This window comes from Ochotona princeps, chromosome 19, assembly GCF_030435755.1.
Source record: "Ochotona princeps isolate mOchPri1 chromosome 19, mOchPri1.hap1, whole genome shotgun sequence".
In the NCBI taxonomy this organism is placed as follows: Eukaryota; Metazoa; Chordata; class Mammalia; order Lagomorpha; family Ochotonidae; genus Ochotona; species Ochotona princeps.
Window position 1 is genome coordinate 44,442,538 of NC_080850.1, and position 15,736 is coordinate 44,458,273.

Consider the following 15,736-nt stretch of genomic DNA (forward strand, 5'->3'; position numbering starts at 1 on the left):
TGTACATCTTATACATTGTAGCCTGTTTTCACCTGGCAAACCATGTGGACCCCTTCTGTCCAATAGCTTCACAACAGGTATTCCTTCTGAACGGGTATGTAAGGTAGCTGCATACATCGTCCTCGAATGGCTCAGCACTGCAGGTGGGCCATGAGGAGTTTGTATATGATTTAGTACTGCATGCTTACTAGTTTTTATTCTATTGCTATTTTTTTTAAAGATTTTATTGGAAAGGCAGATGTACAGAGAGGAGGAGAGACAGAGAGAAAGATCCTCCATCTGAAGATTCACTCCCCAAGTGGCCACAATGGCTGGAGCTGAGCCAATACGAAGCCAGGAGCTAGGATCTTCTTTCTGGGTCTCCCACGCCGGTGCAGGGTCCCAATGCATTGGGCCGTCCTCGACTGCTTTCCCAGGCCACAAGCAGGGAGCTGAGTGGGAAGTGGAGCTGCCAGGATTAGAACCAGCGCCCATATGGGATCCCGGTGCATTCAAGGCGAGGACTGGGCCCCTATTGCTATTTTTTTTAACTATCCCTAGTGATCTAGTCTCATGAAAGGCCATGACAGCAATCAGATTTACATAAAATATGATTCCAACTTTTCACCAATTAATACTTCATGATCTAAAAAAACATACATATTTATTTACTTATGGATTTCCTATAATCCTAAGCTTTTGTGGGAAAATACCCAAGTCTGTAGAAATGCCTTTAACAGTTACAAGGAATGTAATTCTATGCATCAGTTCCTCTAACAAGCATGTGAAATACGCTAAGTTATTTGTAAATGGCCATGAACTCATTTGCAGGTACAAATGCCATGTAGGTACACAGAAGTTACAAGTAATATTTCAGACATACTTGAAGCTTTCAGATTTCTAAAATTTATGATTAATGCCAATTACCTGATGTTCAGATTTCATTAGTCCCATTGTGTGAGTTGGTTTTTTCCAGATAATTTTTGTGTGCTATTTTTAAATTCAATTCCAAACCTTGCACTTCTCAGATGAAATTTACTGAGGACATAGATGCAAAATCTTTTCATAAGCTACCTTACAATATTGGTTTAACCTTCTCAATGAACTGATATTATTTTTCTCATTTATTGGTAAAAAAAGGAATTCAAACAGAAACTGACTTGCCTAAAGACATTCAATGAGTAAAAATCAGTGATCTACTAAACTCAGTTATACTTTGGCTGCACTCAATACACAAATACATAAAAGGAAGTACATTGGGGAGAAGTGTGTTTTTTAACCAAGTCACTAATAAATTTAGTGCTAGATGATCTTCTGTAGATTACTTGTACTCAAACAGTATTTAGATTGTCTCAATCCCAGTATAACACATCAAGAAAAATTAACACTAGGGAGGAAGAAGGGAGTTTTGTGTTCTTGTCTAGGAAACATGCAATTATTATTCCTTCATTTTAGTAGACAAATTGTGAATCTACCCCAACACCAACCCTTGTGACCAGCATTTTATTTTCTAATTCTTCCAAGATCAATTTCATTTTAGCTAGTTCCCACTGGAGAAGACACTTTCAAGTTCACTAAACTGTAGACTGCTAAAGTTGATGGAGAATATCAATATGACGATTCTGCTGAAGAACGCATCATTAATTTAAGTGCCTGCATTTCATTTCAAAATTCCTTAAGAAATTAACATGGAAAGCATTGGTTGACAGTGGGTTGTGCTTTCATTTTTCCCTTCTATCATATTCCTGAATCTTCCAGACCTCAGAGTGTCCTATCCAAATTTACTAGAACGGTCTATCCTCATCTTTCCAACAAAAACCCAAATATATTTATTCAGCTCACATGTACAGCCTAAGTTATTCTGTTATCATGTATTTTCATTGAAAACAAAATGCATGAGAACAGTAACATTTTACTCTTCCCCTAACAGTATAGCTTATATATTTTTTATAAATATATAGTCAACGATTGTTTTACTTACTGGCCTAAGTCTGCTAGCCACTCATGATTAATTCATGATGGTGCCAATTGTTTATTTGCTATTTCTGCCTGAATGATTTAGAATGCAGTCTCTTGAACTTTTCCTTGACATTTCCTTGCCAGTATTGTCCTGCTGGTTCATCTTCTGAAACAAAGTCAGTGTCTCTAGAGCAGTTGGCCTCTGTCCCTGTTGCACCAAGCTATCTGGGACAAATCTATTACAATTGGATCATTTAGCTTTTAATTGCCTACCTACCTACATCTTCCACCTCATTCAGCTGGTCACACTAGAGTGTTTAAAATGGCTCTAATAAACCCCATGTACTATCCAGGAAAAACACAGAAAATTCAAATCAGTTGAGTTGAATCAAAACTCCAGTTACTTTTGCTTTCCAAACAGTATCTTCAAAAAGGACATTAGAAAATATGTTCAGTCCTAGGTTAAAAAAAAAAAATGAACAGACAAAACAGACTCAAGTTATTCCTAATAATAAATAATAGCCACTGATCAAAAATGCCAAGTTCCTGCTAAATGGAAGCTTAAAATTATCCTAAGAAAATAGCTTCAACCATCTCCTTCCATTAACATTCACTTCCTTGACAACGAGGCCAATTTGAACCTTTCTGCTGGTCTGACTTTCTACGTTTTGTGGCTACAATTCTAAGGTGAGGGATCTCAAGGCAGGAAAGCAGGTCGAGCTGTCAGGAGAGGGAGGAGAAATTTTGCTGAAAGAAGCTGCTGTAGCTCCGGAGTGCCAGAATGAGAGCCGTGGATGGGGCTGGCTTTGCCTCCAGGCTTTGCGCATTCCCACTTCCAATCCTTTCTCACGGACAAATCTGTTGGCTCCCAGGCTCCATCGAGGGAACCAGAAGTCTGATCAAGTTCCCCTCCACACAGTGGTCAAAAACCTAACTTCATTTTCTCCTCTGTACAGAAAATTGTCTCGCTTTTTTGGAGTAAAAAATTTTAAAAATACAATCACAAATCAAATGTGATAGGTTTTTCCAGCTGAAGAATCCGCACTAGCTAACTAGATTAATAAAATCATCATAAATAAGCCAGCTTACCCTCATGGAAAGATCAATATACCAGAGTCTCAGGGTTTAAGAAAGACAGACCTTATTAGATAAATGGAAAGGACCTTCTGAAGCTCCTCGTGACCAGGGAGATATGAGCATCAAACCTTTAGAGCCATAAGGATGGTAACAAAAGGCAAAATGTCTCATCCACAGGAAACCAGATGCCCTGACTTTAATGATGGCTAGAAAACAAAATATCCAAATTTCAGAGGTAAGTTCCAAATAGGTATTTACACTGTGCTGGGTGATGCCTAAGATTTATCCTAAATAAATCCCACTATGAAGATCTGACATCCTGTAACATTTGAGGTTGCTCAGTTGTATTTACACTGAGTTTCCTGTTTGTGTAGTGGATGGAGGAATTAAAGGGCAGTCAGTGAATACCAAGGAGAGACCACAGGAAAGCACCTCTCCCGAGGTCCAAAGAGAAACAACTGCTTCTCAAGTTGATGGAAAATTTTCATCGGAAATTACCATCAAAACCCAACATCATTTCATTACGTAGCAATTGAGAAGCTCAATTCAAACAAACATTTTTTTTTAAAAAAAATTTTTTACATACCCAGTGTTTAGAAAAAAGAAAAAATGCTGTGTGGTAAGTTATTTTTTCTCCCAAATTCAAAACTCTACAAATACCAAGAAGATATGTGTTGTGCCAAAATATATAAAGAGCTATTGCATACAACAGTCATCTTAAATTTATTGCTCAAAAGATATGACCAGTTTTGAAAAAATATGTAATCTGTATTTATCATATCATCAGTACAATTAGCTAGTAAAGAACTTACAATTAACTTCTTTCGAATTTTTTTCTAAACATTTATTTATTTTTATTGGAAAGACAGATTTACAGAGAGAAGGAGAGAAAGAGAAGATCTTACTTCCACTGGTTCACTCCCGAAGTGGCCACAATGGCCAGAGCTGAGTTGATCTGAAACCAGAAGACAAGAGCTTCTTTCGGGTCTCCCACGTCGGTGAAGGGTACCAAAGGCTTTGAGCCATCCTCTGCTGCTTTCCCAGGGCCCACAATTAATTTCTGTATTCTGAAACAATTTTAATCTCATTTCACAGCCTAGATTGAAAAATGTAATTTTTGAATGATTCTCAGAGAAGACACAACCCTAAGTATTTAAAGATACCATTCCGGACATTAGTCCCCTTCTATAGCTCCTGCATTCCACACGGGGGGGGCACTTCATATTCTGACTGCTCCGCTTCCAAGAATTTTACTTCTGGCTTGAGAAAGCAGCAGAGGATGGCTCAAATCCTTTGGGCCCCTACACCCACCAGGGAGACCCAAATGAGGCTGTTAGAGCCCGGCTTTGGATCAGTACAGCCCTAGCCATTGCAGAAATCTGGGGAAGTGAACCAGTGTGTGGAAGACCTTCCCTGTCCTCCTCTCTCTGCAACACCGGTCTTTGAAATAAAAACAATTAAAGCAGAAATGTTGAGCTCACTTGAAATTCTTAACAATTTCTGGTTATTTGGAAGTTAAAAACAGTAAAGTTCCAGTCTGTTTGCATCTGTGAGATCAAATTTGATGCCTAATCGTACAATTTTAAAGCAAGACTTCAGAGACAAAGCAATGCTTTACCTGAGCTTTACATTAAAATCACGGAAGTTATGTTTTGACTTGGACTTTGAGTTTGCTAGCTAAAGAAACTTCGGAGTGTGTGTCTACCCAGATCCCTTTGTCTCCTTTGCTTTCATCTGAACTTACCATGTATAATGCATTTGTAAATTTTTTTATTATTGATTACATTGCATTATGTGACAGTTTTATAGGCACTGGGGTTCCCCCCCCCCTCCCCCAACCCCCCCCCCCATGGTGGATTCCTCCACCTTGTTGCATTACCACAGTTCAAATTCAGTTGAGATTCTTTCATTGCAAGCATCTGCCAAGCATAAAGTCCAGCATCTTACTGTCCAGATAAGTTCAACGGTTTCTTGGGGGACCATCTCTGGTCTGAAGGTATTGCTGGCAGAGTATCATCCCCATCAATTAAAAGCCCCGACATTACATCAGAAACAATTTATAACGTTATGGAATTAGTTGACATGGTATTGAGTAACCAATATGTTAAAAGAGGGAAAAAAAAAGAATGCAAGTTCATAACCACATCCTGTGACTTCTACATTGACATTTCAATTATTAGTTTATATATTAATGCATTTTTAAAAACTGGGATCACTTAGAAACTTCACAACTGAATCTATGGGCATTAAATCTGCACGTATAAAGTCAAACTAAACTCATACAATATGAAAACCATTAAAATTACGTTTTGTTGTCTACCCTTTCCGAGTCCAGAGCGGTGGTACTCAGATGGTGTTAAGTCAACGTGGCATTTCTCTTTAGTTCATCCTACCAAACCCACCCATCCTGAAAGAGCAAGCATGTCCTACAGAAGCAACAGGGTAGTGCCAAGCAGCTCCCTGGATTCTGTCCTATTGACACACAGCAAGTTAGAAGCACGGGGGAGGCCATTCTTCTTTGCCTGGGAATTCTGAGTTGACCAGACATTGCCGGAAGAGAATGCGGTATATTAAAGTCAGAGACACTCATGTCACATGCTTATTTGCTCACAGAATGAACACAGTACAACACACACATGCAGTGCAGACTTGTGATTTGGGCATATTCCAAAAATGTCACCTTTTTGTATTAAAGCTAAGCTGTCCCTATTTTCCACTGCTCTTAGTTTGGCTGCGACATTCTCTTCACACAAAAGGGACCACTTTCCAGGCCTTCCCTTTCCTCATCAATCCCCTTCCTCTGATTCTTCCCTAACTTATCCCTTCTCTCCTGGACTCTACTGCTCACTCAGACTGAGCATCAGCAAAATTTTTACCAGTAACCAAAATTAATATGAACACCTCTTTTTAAGCTTTCTCCCTCTTCTAATAGATACTCCAAGTGTAAGTAAGTACTTATATTTCAGTGGTATGTTTTATGGTCATCTCCTGGTCTACATTGCCCACAGTAATCTCATCCTCATGATCTCAGGTTCCTAAGATAGACAGCTACCAGGAAGGTCACCAACACGTGTTCTTGAATAAAGAACAGAATGGAGTAATTAAAGTGGTTTTAGCCTAGGTAAATGTCATAAAAAGATATTTCACTGTAATTTTTAGACTTTATCATCATCTGTATCCCATTCTCATCTAGAATCCAGTGATTTTCTTACTCTCTTTTTAGACCTTGCATACCCACTATCCTGGGCACCTGTTACCACTTTGCTGCTTCTCTAGGATTTTCTCAAGAAAGGGCCAAATCTGCATCACCCTCCTCTGCCTCTTAGCACCTCCCATCAGCTCTGGCAGGACTATCCCCCCACCCCCTTGACCTGGAGACACACCTCTTCCTGTTTGAAGTTTGCTTGTTTCAGTTGGTATATGAACACCATGTTTGGAGGACTGCCAAGTTTGGCGTAGAAAAGCCGAGACCAGATATAACTGCTAACTGAAAGCAAAGTACCCTGAAAAGGTAAGTGCCCACAATGTCACTGATTGTAGCGTTAGAGAAGAGAGAGATTTAAACCAGATAAGGAACAGAACCAATACACAGAACTAATAACTCCCATAGTTCCTACAGTACCACTGAATAATAAAGGTGATAGGGTAAATTCTCATCTAGTATATAGTATTTAATAATTCATGTGTTACTTAGCAGAGAGGACTCAAAGTTATACAAAATTAACTAAAAGAACACATAGGATAGACCCATGGAAAAATAGAATTGAGGCCACATAAATAAACCTCTGCATCTATTTCCAACAGGGTCAAGTCCACTGAAGCGATAAATAATGGTGTCTCCAACTAATGATGCCGGGACAACAGGATTTTCACATGTAAAACAATGAAATTCAGAATGTACCTCCATACCATATATAATGAACTCAAAATGGAAAAATCACCTAAGTATGATAGAGTCCTATTTTAAAAGATAAGGGATTAAACTTCGTAACTGTGGATTTGTCAATGTTTTTTATATGATCTAAAGCTATGATTAATAAAAGATAGATGGAATTACTTTTATAGCTCAAAAGATGTGAAGGCATTTGCAAATCAAATGCACCAAAGTGGTTTAACATCCAAAATAAGTTCAGGCAACACATACAAATGGCTAATAAGCTTTTAAAAAAACAATACTCAACTTCAGTAGTCTTAAGGAAAATACAAATTAAAACCATTAACGTTATCATGTCATACTTAACTAGGGCAATTTGAAGAAATGATTGGTAAGAATTGGAAAAACTGGAACTTGCATTCACTTTTAGTAGGAACTCAAGTTAGCACACACGTCATGAAAATTTTTAGTGTTCTTCAAAAGGTTATTCCAGGTTACCCAGCAACACCAGTCTCAAGTTAATATTCAAAGTAATTGAAAACAATTATTTAAGGATTTGATTGGATGGAAGTGTTCAATACAGCATAAGCAACAGCCAAAACGCTGACACAGAATTATGAATACTGGATAAATATGTAATACATGCCCAAACTTGAATTATTCAGCCATAAAAGGAAATAACATCTTCCATATGTTATAACAAGGTTAGAACTTGAAAATATTATGCTAAGTGAGATGACTAGGACAAAAAATAATGCATGCTTCCACTTAAGAAATGCTTAGAACAGCCAAACTGATCGAGACAGAGCATAGATTATAGATTACAAGTGGGGAGGCATCAGAGAGTTATTACTTAAAGGTTATAAAATTTCTGTTTGAGGTGCTGGGAGTCCGTGGGGAACAGTAATGATTGTTTCACACTGAGAATTTAATTAATCACATTGATTTGTACATGAAAAATAATTAGGCACAAAAAAATTGATGTGTTTGAAATGTACTATTTCATAGAGAGGAGAGACTGCATCTTCCATCCCCTTAACTTATTCCCTAAATGACCAAAACCAGACAGAGGCCAGACACTTCATCCAGGCTTCCCGCAAGAGTGGCAGGGATGCAAATCCCTAGGCCAAATTCTGCTGCTTTCACAGGAACATCACCAGGCAGCTGGGTTCCAAGCAGAGCACCAGGACTCGAACCAGCACACACCTAGGTTGCCAGCAAAGCAGGTATCAGCTTAATCCACTACGCCACAATGCCAGCCCCAGGGGGTAGGCATTTGGTGCACACTGCTTGGAATACCCCATGCCATGTTGGGGTCAAGGCCCAGTTCCATTCCCCATTTAACATCCCTCTAATGTGCTCCCCAGGAAGGCTGATGGCTCAGGCATTTGGATCGCTCTCCCTTAGGCAGGAGACCTGGATAGAGTTAGTCCCTGACTCCTACTTTTGTTCCTGATCCCACTCTGGCTGTTGCAGAAACTCAGTGAAGCAACTGAACTTGAACAAACTGAAACATTACAAATATAACAAAAATTTGCAAATGCAAGATTTTTATTAACTGAATGCCTGGAGGCCAGTACCATCGCCTGGCTGGTTAGGTCTCTGCCTCTGGCACCAGGATTCCATATGGGCACTGGCTCAAATCCCAGCTACTCCAATTCTGATCCAGGTCCCCGATACTGGCCTGTGAAAACAGTGGAAAATGGCCTAAGTGCTTGGGCTCCAGAACCCACATGGGAGATCTGGCTTTGAATGGCTTCAGCTCTAGCCATTGTGGCCATTAGGGCTATGAACTAGCAGATGGAAAATTCTTTCCTACTCTGTCTCCCCTTAATAGCCTGTAATGCCTTTCAAATCAAACTAAAATAGAACTTTAAGGAGAACTACATGCCTGCTATACTTGTGTGCTGTCCCCATTTCTTTTTATTCTTGGAAAACCTCTTCATAGAATGGTTAAGAAACCATTCTCCACAGAAGGTAGCTTCCCATTTACTCCAGCATTACCTGCAGTGGCAAGTGAGGTGTGGGCTGAGTGCTCGGTTTACCGGCCAGCAGTCTAGTATCCCTGCAGGAGATCCTGCATTATCTACAGTTCAGAGACTTGATAAATGTTGCAGTTCATTTTTCCTCACACGCACAGTGCTGAATGCACCTGTTCCAGGTTAGCAGGACTTGCCTTTCCAAATCTTCAGCCGATGTCTCAACCCTGATGCCTTCATCTTAGTGGCTAATGGATTAAAGGTGAATGCTTGATGTGACTGTGAAGACTAGGAGATGGGGCTGGTCAGGAGCGTTCAAATCACTGGGGATGTGTCCTCAGAGTATGATTCGCAAGAAGAGCCGATTACTCGAGTCCAGGGTCTGCCTCACTGTATTCTCTCACTTCCTCATGCACCATGTGAGCATCCCTCCATGCTTACCATGGTGAGTTTCCATCAGACAGCAGCCCACAATACCACTGTATACACAACTCTAAATAAACCTCTTCTTCATCAAGAAGCCCTTGGGTATTCAGCACCTGTCCAAAGTTGGAGAGGTGAACTGCACAAGCTGTGCTCACTATGCCAAGAGACTCAAAGCATCACAGGTGAAGTGTAGTGTTGTATACCAATCTTTCAGAGATTTGGGGATCTCCCAGTAGAAGTGAGATTTCTGAATGCACTTAACGTCAAAGTGACCATATAACACAAATACCTGGGTGTCATGGCCAAATGGACAAAGCCAGCGTGTTCAGCACCAGCATCCCCTGTGATCAGTGTTTTTGCAGGACACTGGATCACAAGTCCATCAGCCAATGGCCCGGGTAAAGCAATGGATGATACTCTGAGTCTTAGGCTTCTGTACCCACATGCTAGACCTGGAAGATGCTGACGACTCCTGGCCTAAGTTGGACCTACTAAGGCCATGTGGCCAGTGGAGCAGTGAACCAGAGAATGAAGGTCTCTCTCAATCTGCCCTTCACATAAATTAAATACATTTTTAAAAATAAATTTTTAGATACAGTCCAGAGATTTTCACCCTCTCATTTTCCCTATTGCCATATTCCACTTTTGCTATGACGCACGTATTGTTTTCCGATTATTTACTCAGTCATACATGCTAACCTGGCTTGACAAAATTCTTTTCATAAAGTCACATGTTTGGCCGCAACTTAATATTTTTCTAGTGCACATTAAAATGACCTTATTTCTAGAAAAGAAAGAAATGGCTCCACTGGGCCCACTTATAGCTGCCTCATGTCCTGCATATGTGCTGTTTTAAAAGGCACAAAGACAAAGCACATTATGGAGAATGGAGGAGACTTTTATTGGGAGAATTTTAATACAGAGATAAGAAATCCTAGTGATGAAAGGTACATGGAAATCTTGTTCTTTTCAAAGGCCGAAGTAATTATCTTTTTTATTACTGGCTTGTCATGGAAACAACCATGCACACATTAGTTTTAATGTTCAAGGAGTGTTTTGAGTTTTTTTTTTCCAAACAAGAAAGATGTTGTTCATTAGGTTACAGCAATATGTAGTACCTTTAAAAGTCATTTTAATGACTCAGGGAAAAACAAAAGAAACTAATTTAAAAAGAACTGAGTAAGGGGCTATGCCCAGAGTTATGAAAAGCAGGAAAAAAACACCTTCTTTAGTCACTTCGCCCTGGATCTCCAAAGCTCTTGTGTCTCACTTCTTCAGGCAGTCTCGACCCTCCACCCACGCCACCACTGGCGACCGGCCCTCCTCCTCCACTGGTCACTTCCTTCTTTCCCAGTCATCTGTGTTCCCTTGGGAGTTCTGAGTCAGACCCTCTACTCCAACTAAGCCCATGCTAAGTACATAAGATGTGTGGGCTCAAACTGAATAAATAGCCCTCTGGGAGATCCAAGATGGCCAAAAAGGGTGTGGCCATGCCAGCTTCAACTGCTCCGACACACAAGAAGAACCAAGGAAGGATCCCATTTCCAGCAGTCCAAATAACAGAAACTTTCAAAGAAATGAACAACGAAGACCTTATGGGACATGTGTAGAGCACACTGCAGCCACCTGTTGCCTGTGAGCTGCCGTCCTTCCTAATAACTGCACCAGGATATTGCCTGCTACCTGTCACTTGCAGATTTGGCTTGAAGGGAATTCCAGTGTCAGTTACATCTGCTACAGCTTGGGGAGCTCACTAACTGCGGGACATCAGCTAGGGACGCTCTAGTATTCTCTTCCCATCCACCACCATTGCGGGAAGCCATATTTACCTCAGAAACTCTACAGTGCACCCCTGTTCCACTTCCATCGGAGTCAGAGGCAGGGCAACATGAGGGGCACAGGACGGAGCCCCTGTTTCAGAGAGTCTTTGAATATTAGTCCAGGAATATGGGCATACACTCTGTGAGCCAGGAGGATTTGTCTGAGGATCTGCAGGCTAATACAAAGAATAGCCCACAAAACATCCACTCCCACCTTGGGTATCCTGGGTCCGGATTCCCCTGTGTCCTGCAATACCAAGACTACAGCAATCTGTTCTAAGTTTCTCAGTGCTACTGGGAATTACCCAGGGGGCCCACTTAAGAACCTGCATGAATACACCACTCTGGACTAAAAGAGAACAGGACCCTGCATACCCTGCAGTCAGTCAGTTCATTCGCCCTTGTCCCAGGACTGGGTCGGTTGATGTTACGAACCATAAAACCAGCTTTTCTTTCCTAGGAGGACCTGAGCAAAGGTCCATCCGCATCACACAGTTCTAGAGCTACAGCAACCAATGCCACAAGTCCTGGCATCCCTTGGGTTGGCCAGTGGGACAATGTTACAGCCTCCTGTGTCTCCCTCAGCACTAAGAGCAAGGTCCTGGTATCACAATCCCCAGGAAGACTGATGCCAATTCTCTGAGGACCAAAGATAATCACCTAAAGTAACCCATATTTGTCTGAGTCACAATTCTGTTGCTGTGGACTGCAGCAGGCTACATCATTAGCTCACTGACCGACAGAACTGACATTAACACAAAAGAATTCTCTCAGAGGGTACAGTCCTAGGTACACTAAGAACCAAAGCAACAAAATAAGCAATATCCTGAACTCCAGCTAAACGTCAGATCTTTCCTAATAAAAGCTACTCCATTAAACACTGATTGCATCAGATGTGTAGACAAAGGACACTGAGGACAAGATGTCCCCAAAGAATACATTGATCCTTCAGACTTGGCTCTTGAATGGAAGGCAATCTATGGAACGACACATGGAACTCAAAACAATGGTAAGGAAGCTCAATAAGTTAACAGAGACAAATGAAAATATCACGAAGGAGAACCAAATAGAAACTTTCAAGTATTCAGCCATGAAATAGTAAATACAATTGAGAACTTTAACTGCCAAAGAATTTCTGACCTCAAGACCCAGATTTTTGAAGTAAGCCTATCAGACAAAAATAGAAGAATTAAAAACAATAAAAGTCTGCACAAATATGGGATACCATGAAATGACCAAGCATTTCAAGTATGGATATTCCTAAAAAAGAGAAAGTGAAAGGCATTGAGAATCTGCTAAATTAACAGGTTGAAAGTTATCTTGAAGCCCATGTGGACATTCAAACAAGAAATTCAAACAACTCCAGGATGACTCAATCAAAAAAAAAAAACTTCTCCAATGCATATGGTAGTCAAATTGTCAAAAGTTAACAAGAAGAAAGTCACAAACACATCGAAAAAAACATCAAGTTATATTTTAAAAAATCAGATTAATATCAGACCTCTCAGAATCTTTAAAGTTCAAGGGAGAATAGAGCTATAGAATCAAGGTTTTTCAAAGGAAAACAAAAATAAAAAAAGAAAAATTCTTCCAAGCCAGGATATTACGTCCAAAGTTCTCCTGTAAGAGCGAAGGAGAAATAATCCATTACTGAGAGTAAAGTGCTAGAAGCAGATGGGAACCAAAGGAAAGAAGCAGCAGCTATTGTAATGCATCAGGTAAAATACAGTGTGAATCAAAACCTATTTGAGATAAAGAATAACATTGTAGTTATCTATATAAAGTTGCATTCAGCAAAGATATAACAATTACAAACACATATGCACGTAGCAGAAAACTATCAAGATATAAACAGCAAAACCACTAGACCTGGAAGAAATACATTCTAATACTGGTGTTGACTTGATCACCTTAGTCTCATCAGTTGACAGTTCACCCAAACAGAAAATTGTTAGGCTCGAGTGCCGTTACAGAAGAGGTAAACATACCGAGGACAGTTCAGCTCAAAGCAAGCTTTATGGGTGCACTCCTGGGCAAGTCAGCGCTTTTATAGGTACAGTCTAGCAGGTGAAACAATATTGCCTTATATGGTGTTGTGGGGGTGCTGATATGGCCCCTTAAGGCCCAGTGGAGCCCCTAAGTCACTGCTGGGCCAGGGGGCTTTCTGGATGAGTCTCTTGGCCTGGTTCTATTAACCTTCCCCTAACCCCTCCCCTGCTGCCTTCTCCCTCTGGCCACCCCTCACCCACCCCAGCAGGGTCTCACAGAAATCAATAAATATATATATCAACATTGAAACACTATCCAATGGATCTCATAGACACTGGACATTTCACCAGATAGCTTCAGAAAATAAATTCTTCACCATTAGCACATGATACATTTTTTATATGCCACATATTAGCCAACAAATCAAGTCTCCACACAAGTCAAAAAGCTTGAAATAATGTCATGTATCTTGTGAGGGCATGATGAAAGCAAAGACCAGATGCAACAACCAGAATCACAATGGAACATTCGAATAGTTGAACATGAAACAACATGCTACTGAAAGATCAGTGGGGGAAGAGAGAAATGAAAAAGGAAAGCAAGACTTGTCTTGAAAGAAGTGAAAAGGAAAACGTACAAAACCCCACGGGAGACATCCACAGTGGTGGGAGGAGGGCAGTGTACGCATGAAGCGCTTGCTTACATTAAAAACAGAAATGCTTCCAAGATCTAATGATGCGTCTTAAAAACTTGAACCTGGGCACAGCTGGGCCCATCTGAAGCCAGGAGCTTCATCTGGGTGTTCCATGTGGGTAGGAGGACCCAAACACTTGGGCCAACTTCTGCTGCTTTTCCCAGGCCACTAGCAGCTGGACTGGAAATGGAGGAATTGGGACCCTAAAAGCTGCATCTAGTAGGTTGTTTCCTGTGGTGGTTTGACCCACTACACCCCGGTGTTGGCCTCTGTAGTATTTTTCTGCAGTTTCTGGAGCTCTGTGCTGCATGCACATATAGGCATAAATGTTTTATCATCTATCATTACTTTTAAGGAAATTAAAAATTTTAATATTTCCTCAAATATTGATAAGTAAAAAAAAACTTTAACAATGTTTTCATTGAAACCAGGTCTTCAAATCACTAGTTAGTTTTCAAGAGCGAACATGAAGCTGAGGGGTTAAAGGCCCAGATCTGAACTGAAACAACAGAAACGCCATTCTCCCTCAGATGTTCTCGGAAAGTAAATGCTCAAAGGGTCAAAGCCAAATTTATTTTGAGGTGTGACCTAGGATATTACTGAATCTGTGAAGTCAGACTGATTTCCAGGCCAAGTTCAGGTTGAAAGAGAAAAGCAAAGAAAGAAGCGAAAGTCAGAAACCTGTGGTGTTCTACGTGTCCGTAAGGGAACACAAGGCGTGAGATCAGAGGGACGAGGGACGAAAGAGCCATCGAGGAACCAAGGGCCGAGGCAAGCAACAGTCCCGTCTCTGGCCACTTACGGATGCCTGGCATTGTGACTCGGTCCTCATGCAAATCACCTTGCCACAGTTCTCACACATACTCTACAGTTGCATCTAGCAGTCCAAGAAAGCTCTGCAAAGCTTTTTCCAACATAGATGTTTGTGCTTTAAGTTTTCCTATCAATTCAGTTCACAGTAACGCGATGATTTTTGCATAATCCATAGGCAGGATCTATTTCTGTACGATTTCAGCGAATTCTTTTACCACAGTTTTTAGAAGAATCAATTCAGCTGAAACTTACCATTGGATAGCACACTGTATGTACTTCCTCTCTAATCTTCTCTGAACCTCATGATAAAACCCTATGTAAATATATACAACGATTAACTACATGTGGAAGAAATGCGTCCTAGACATAGAAATCACATACCTTGTAATTTAAAAACTTGCTATTTTGACTATCCAATGTTAGAAATCAGTATAAGGGCAGGTGGCACAGCCAGTCAGGTCCCTGCCTGTAATCCCAGCAACCCTAACAGCTGTCAATGTGAGTCCCTGCTGATGTCCCTGGGAAAACAATGGAGGGGAGGCTGTCCCACGTGCTTGAGGCCCTTGGAACCCACAGGGAGAGCCCTGGGAAACTCCTGGCTCCGGCCTGGCCAGACCCAGCTACTGTGGCCCTTTTGGGAAATGGAAGACCTCTCTCTCTGTATCTGGAACTTTGAGATTCAAGTATTTTTTTTAATTTGCATAGCTAGCCAAAATGTAAATAGTGCTGACATTCAGATAACTGCTTACTATGTTTTTATATTTATCGGCTTCTTAGTTTATCTTGAAAGTTTTTCATTAATAAGAATTATACATGCTTAAGATCTATGATGTGATATCACAAGTATTGAGTAAGAATAAAATCAGAGTAACTTTTCTTTGCCTTTATGACTGAACCCCTTTTTGTTCTATTAGTTCAGTAGTGATTATTACTTTATTATAACTATAATAACAGATGCAGTATTGCGTATCCAAACTCCCTCTAATGCTCACCCCTCCTGGTCTCCAATAAGTACTATGCTGTGTTGCCAGATTATTCCTTAAGCTTTCACATATAGTAGAAAACTTGCATAATTGTTCTTTGTGCATCCAGCTGAATCATTCTACATCGTGCCCCCCCCCAGTCC